This window comes from Hyaena hyaena, unplaced genomic scaffold (assembly GCF_003009895.1).
Source record: "Hyaena hyaena isolate Hyena2069 unplaced genomic scaffold, ASM300989v1 scaffold_21, whole genome shotgun sequence".
NCBI lineage: Eukaryota > Metazoa > Chordata > Mammalia > Carnivora > Hyaenidae > Hyaena > Hyaena hyaena.
Window position 1 is genome coordinate 1,676,266 of NW_024080653.1, and position 6,704 is coordinate 1,682,969.

The following is a 6,704-nucleotide window of genomic DNA, read 5'->3' on the forward strand; positions in this document are numbered from 1 at the left end:
CGGTCGGGGGCGGGGCCGGGCGGCCTGGGGGCGGGGCCCGGGTCGCTGCGGGACCAGGCGGCCAGCCCAGGAGCGCCCGGGCCTCGCGCCCATCGCTCTGTGGCTCAGATCCCCGGTTTGGGGGAGGGCGTCCCCGCCTGGGGAGAGCCCGGTTTTCTGCGGGAGCTGGTGTCTTCCGGGCGCCGACCTCTCCTCCCGGGACAAAGCGCATGATCTAGGTCTGAACTGCCATCACGTCACCCCCCAAGAATAGTCACTCCCGTGACGACCACCCCGCATCCCGCATCCCGCTCCCGCCAGCTTTCTCAGTCCAAGGCCAAGGGGGCCTGTTCCTCGAACCTTCAGCCCCTCGCTTTCCCCGAAACGCATTTGCAGAATCTCGATGACTACCACTCCTGCGGCAGCTCCCGCCTCCAGGAAGCCTCTGATCTCTGCCCTCCCCTGCATCCTCCTGGGGCGGAGACTTGCTCCACTGCTCCGGCCCCCGGGCGGCCCCCGTCCGACCCCTGCACGAAGCCCGGGCCGGAGTGCTCGCCACTGGGCGAAGCGCGCGCTGGGTGCCTGCGTGGGCGGCGGGGGGCTCTGGAGGGGCCCCGGGAATCTCCTTTCCGGCCGACCCAGTGAAAGAAAACTCACGTTGTCTCTGACCTGGCGACACATAACCTTCCTGATGGGGCAAAACCTTGGCTCACACGGTGCCTGCTGCAGAAGAGGAAAGGGCTCAGGATCCAGAGATTCGGTGGGGCCAGCCTCGGGTTCAGGGGGGGCCTCAGCCCAGGCCCTGGCCCCTCTGAGCCTGTTCTTAATTTGCAAAGTAGCAAAGCCTGCCTGGCCTCACGTGGTTGGTAGTGGGGATGCAGTGAAGCGGTGCATCGCAGTGTTAACTACTGTGGTTATTATAGGCCGTGGAGGTTGACAGCCAGACGACCCAAGTTCAGATCCTGGCCCTGCCACTTCCTATCTGTGTGGCCTTGGATAGCCTACCACCTCCGTGAGCCTCTGCTTGCTACTCTGTAAATGGGGGTGATAACCGGCCCTGCCTCTGGTAAGAAGCCCCTTGAAGGGCACCTGGCGTGTGCTAATAACTGTTGGCAGCTGCTATTGTTAGTATTGCTATTTTTGTTACTATTATCACACTGGGACCCCATGTCCCATCAATTTTGAGCCAATTTCTACTCCTTCTCAGCCCAGAGAAGCTGGCCTTTGATTCCTGATCTCCCTGTGGCCGGGCTTCTCCATAGCTCTGCGGCTCTCCTGGGGTGTGGACGTGGCATTGCTCTCGCCCTCTCCCACAGGAGCCCATAGTTGTGGGGGGAGGGGGAGGGTCCCACCTGCATCTACCCTGTGGCCAGGGCCAAAATTTATGAACCTATCCCCTCCTGAAGGTGTTGCCAGGACCCACCCAATTCCATCTGCGGGCTGGGTGTGGGCTGGGTGGGTGCTGGCTGTGGTGTGGCCACTAACCATGCCCCCACACTGGCACTGAGCCACCCCGTCTTTCTGCCCTCTCGGCCCCTTGGCCTGGGTCTGGCTACCCAGGGGGACCCTTCTTCCTCCTCGGCATGAAGAGGACCTAACTGACCTAGCCTCCCCACTTCGGCCTAGACAAAACTGTGCTGAGGGGAGCCAGGGAAAATCTCCAAGGTCCGGATGCCCCTTTCTCGCCCTGGCAGCTCTTATCTTGCCCTTCCACCTTGGGGAGGCCTGGCCTGACAAGGAGCACAGTTTGAAGGGAGACTCTACTTGGGGGCCGGGGGGAGGGGCCTGGACCCGTGGGGACCAGGATCAAGCAGTCCTGTGGTCTGAGAGGACAGCCAAGACCCTGGCCCCTTACAGAGTTCCCGCGGTGTTTATCACTAATCCGGATGGGGGTGGGAAGTTAAGAAGTGAGAAGAGGAGGAGGGGCTCTTGGCTGCTGGGGATTATGCAGAGGAAGGCATACCTCTTCCTCCCCATCCCCCAGGACAGGGGGGTGGGGAGTGGATTAAAGCTGGAGGGCTCCCCCCCACCCCCACCCCCGCCCCGTAGCAAATGCAAGGACCACTTACCCACCACATCCCTGGGGGCTGGGGGCCAGCAGAGAGGATCGAGATCAGGGCCTGTGTGCCAAGGGCTGGCACTCAATAGGGAGGTGGAAACACACACACACACACACACACACACACACACACACACACACACACACTCTAACAGGAAGGCTAGGGGCCCTGGGGTGGCTCAGTCAGCTGAGTGTCCAGGCTCAGGTCATGATCTCCCGGTTCATGAGTTCAAGCCTCACATGAGGCTTGCTGCTGTCAGCACGGAGCCTGCTCCAGATCCTCTGTGTCCCCTCTCTCTCTGCCATTCCCCCGCTTGGGCTTTCTCTCTCTCTCAAGACAAACAAACAACCTTTAAAAATAACTGAACAGGGGGGCGCCTGGGTGGCTTAGTCGGTTAAGCGTCCGACTTTCGCTTAGGTCATGATCTCGCGGTTCGTGGGTTCGAGCCCCGCGTCGGGCTCTGTGCTGACTGCCAGCTCGGAGCCTGGAGCCTGTTTCAGTCTGTGACTCCCTCTCTCTCTGACCCTCCCCTGCTCACGCTGTCTCTCTCTCTCTCCTAGAAATAAATAAAACATTAAAAAAAATTAAAAAAAAAAATAACTGAACAGGAAGGTAAGGGCAGCTGGCCATTTGGAGTCCTTCCTCTTGATGAACTGTGGGGGTGATGGTAGGGTTCATGGGGTTCTGAGCCGGTGGCCAAGAAAGAATTCTTCAAGATGTCTTCGGTGCAAAAAGGTGATTTTATTAAAGCACAGGGAAGGGCTCCTGGGGGGCTCAGATGGTTAAGCGTCCGACTTCGGCTCAGGTCATGATCTCACTGTCCGTGGGTTCAAGCCCTGCATCAGGTTCTGTGCTGACAGCTCGGAGCCTGGAGCCTGCTTTGGATTCTGGGTCTCCCTCTCTCTCTGACCCTCCCCTGCTCATGCTGCCTCTCTCAGAAATAAATAAAACATTAAAATTTCTTTTAAAAAATTAAATAAAGCACAGGGACAGGGCCCGTGGGCAGGAAGAGCTGTACTGTAAGTGTAGGGGGTGACTTTTTTAAAAAATGGAATCACGGGAGATAAAGTCAAGAGGGGGCTTCCAAAGAGACTTTCGCGTGCTAAATACTTACTGGAGGCAGAGATACTGTTAAGCTAAGGTTGTTTTTCCTTCTAACAAAGAATTAACATTAAGACAGTAGAGCTCCTGGACTTCAGGCTATTGATGGGATTGGCTTTTTCTGATGAACTGGTGAAGACTCGTCAATTTAACCATTTGCTTTTTGTTTGTTTTGTTTTTTTTTGTTTTGTGTTTTTGTCCTTTCCTGGTTTTGGGTAGCTGGGACAGTCCAAGGAATATCATACATGTCCCACATGGCGGGGGGGGGGTCGGTGCTATTATCCTGCACTCTGCCCTCTGCCCTCAGCTTGCCCCTCCCCACCCCATCACCCTGATCTAAGGGCTATAATGTGTTATCTCAACTCTTGCTGATGTGGTTTGAAGTGAGGTTCATGAGCAAACAGTCAAGAAAGAATTCCTGGGGGGGCATCTGGGCGGCTAAGTCCGTTGGGTGTCTGACTTCAGCTCAGGTCATGATCTCACCGTTTATGAGTTCAAGCCTTGCGTCGGGCTCTGTGCTGACAGCTCAGAGCCTGGAACCTGCTTTGGATTCTGTTTCCCTCTCTCTGCCCTCCCCCCTGTCCCCCTCGCTCATGCTCTCTCTCAAAATTAAACATTCAAAAAAAAATTTTAATAATAAAAGAATTCTTGAGTCATTTTTGGTGCAAAAAGGTGATTTTGTTAAGGCACAGGAACGGACCCCTGGGTAGAAAAAGCTACATTAGGCTTGTGAGGAGCAATGGATTATATCCTTTGGGATTGGGGGGAGGTAAAGACGGGGTAAGACTTACAGGATCCTGGAGGCTTGGCTGTTGTCAAGATAAGGGTTACCCCCCCCACCCCCCCGCCAAGGTATTAACGTGAAGACAATCAATTGGAAGTTCCTGGAGGAATGTTATCCTTTGCCCGTGTCAGGTATTTGCCAATGGGCTGCAGATTATAAGGAAATTTAATTTTATCTACATTTCTGTTTGCCTTTGTCCTCACATCCTTGTGACAACTTCAGGAGTGGTACCATTATGATCATCTCCATTTTAGGGATGAGAAGACTGAGGCAGAGGGAGATGAAGTGGAGCAGCTGGAGTTTGAACTGAGTCACAATCTGACTTCAGGCTCCAGCAAATCCTCCAGATACCTGAACCACGTGGTCACGCCTAGAACGCCAATCGACACTGTAGGCGCCCCCAGGAGGAGAGGATTCCTGGCCGTGACTGATGTCCGGGATTTGTCCCATGGAAACAGAGCACACTGCCTAGCGATGTGGATGCAGGTGTTACAGCAAATCCTCGGCACACGGGAAGACACAAGCAACACGCACTCCGAGAATCAGAAAAGACTGTTGATTTCGCACCGGTACCTGCTCAGCGGAGTCACCTCCAAAGGCTGAGCCCCGAGCCCTGGCACTGACCTTCTTTTATGCCTGGCTAGCATCCGGGTACTTGGCAACGTTCTATTGCCTGCACAGGTGGGAGAGATTGCAGGGGCTCAAGGAAAAAGGGGGAATCAGCTGTGCTTATGTGGGCAGCTGGCTGATGCAAGAGGCAAGCAAGGGTACAGAAGCCAGAAGCATGTCCAGCCTCGGACATCTGGTTGGCCTTCTTTATCTGCTCTTGCCGGCTTTCCTCCTCACAGGAAGGCTGGTCGTGGCCTTGGCTGCAACTGCAAACACCCGTGCAGCCAGCAGGCAGAAGGGCGTCAAACAGACCAGGGGTATAGCTTGCGGTGATGGTTACACAGGTGTTTAAAAGCAGGGAGGCAAGTCTGTGAGCTCATGTGGAATCCATTCAGAATATAGTAAGTGAAAAAGAGCAAGGTCGTGTTTAGTGTAACTCCATTTTTTAAATTTATTTTTTTTAATTTTATGTTAATTTTTGAAAGAGAGACAGACAGACAGAGCATGAGCAGGGAAGGGGCAGAGAGAGAGGGAGACACAGAATCCGAAGCAGACGCCAGGCTCTGAGCTGTCAGCACAGAGCCAGGCACAGGGCTCAAACTCATGGATAGCGAGATCATGACCTGAGCCAAAGTTGGAAGCTTAACTGACTGAGCCGCCTAGACTCCCCTCCGTTGTTTTTAAAGCAGGCTCCATGCCCAACGTGAGGCTCTAACTCTTGACCCTGAGATTAAGGTCTAAGCCAGCCAGCTGTCCCTGGAATAAGTTCATTTACCTACATTTAAAGAGAACATACATGTATTTGCTGGTAGATCCACAAAAACATTCCAGAAGTGCATTTGTGGAGTGACCCTGAGTGGGAGGGTGGTGGAGAGGAGGGGGACAGAAACTTGCTTTTCCTTTCATACCATGTGCCACGTATTATGTTCTTCACTTACAGAAAACACTGCCTAAGCTTTTTCTAAAATGAGCCTAAAGGCATCCGGAGGGGCTTGACTGGTAGCAATGAGAAAAGGAGTTCCTAGTAGAACAAGAAAAAAGACTCAGGAGTGAGGAAACCCCGGTGATAGTAGGGGAATTTCTGGCCCCTGGTTTGGCTGCATCACAGAATCTGCTGGAAGGATGATGGGCGGCGAGTGTGGGAAGGCAGGCGGTGTCTGCTGGAGGCTCTGATGGGTCAAGATAGGTGTTTTTATTCTGTTCTGCAAACAGCAGGGAGTTTTTAAACTGGAAAATTGGTATCTAATATTTTACTCTTTGAAAAGTACTTCCGTAGACATGATTGCATCTTTAATCTTGACAGCAATCCCCAGGGGTAAGCAAGACAAGCATTGCAGATGGTGATGGGATCACAAGGCAAGCTGAGGGCCAGGCACAAGCTAGCACTAACCCCCGTCTCTCCCCCCCCCCATCTGTGACATTCCTCAGGCACTCAGGCTGCCCAAGAACAAAGGGAAGGAAAGAAAATGGGTAACTGACAGAAATCACAGTCATGAAGGACATGAGTCTCTATTAATTGACAAATGTCTTAGTAAATGACAAGAAAAAGGCAATCTTCTCAATAGCCTCATTTCCAGAAACTTCTAGACCCAGTGTCCTGGAGCCCCAGCATCACCCTCCCCTCCACAGTGATGTGGGAACAAAGGCAAGAAGGAAATGGCAAGTGAAATTAAATTTGCTTATAACCTGCAGCCCATTGACAAATACTTGAGGCAAATACAAAGTATAACATTTCTCCAGGAACTCCCTACTGTTAGTGCCTTACTAGATACTTAGCTTGACAATAGTCAGGCCTCCAGTATCTTATTAGTCTTCTTAGCATAAGAAAATCCCTTTAGAAACTTCCTCTTGACTTTATCTCCCCCCAACTCCGTAGTATGTAAATGGTCAGCCTCACACTTATAAGGTAGCCCTTTCTGCCCAAGGGTCCTGTTCCCGGTCTCTTTAATAAACCCACCTTTTTGCACTGAAGATGTCTCAGGAATTCTTTGTTGGCCATTGGCTCTGAGTCCCCATCACTCCAAAATCCCATCACTTGTGACATTCAGATCAGAAGGTGAGACATTGTGACACTCCGAAGAAAAGGGCAAAGCGACCCTGAAGTCAAAGGTTAGCAAAGCCAAAAGGTTCTGATAACATACCTTTGAAGGATGTCCTTGTATTTGTCCAGG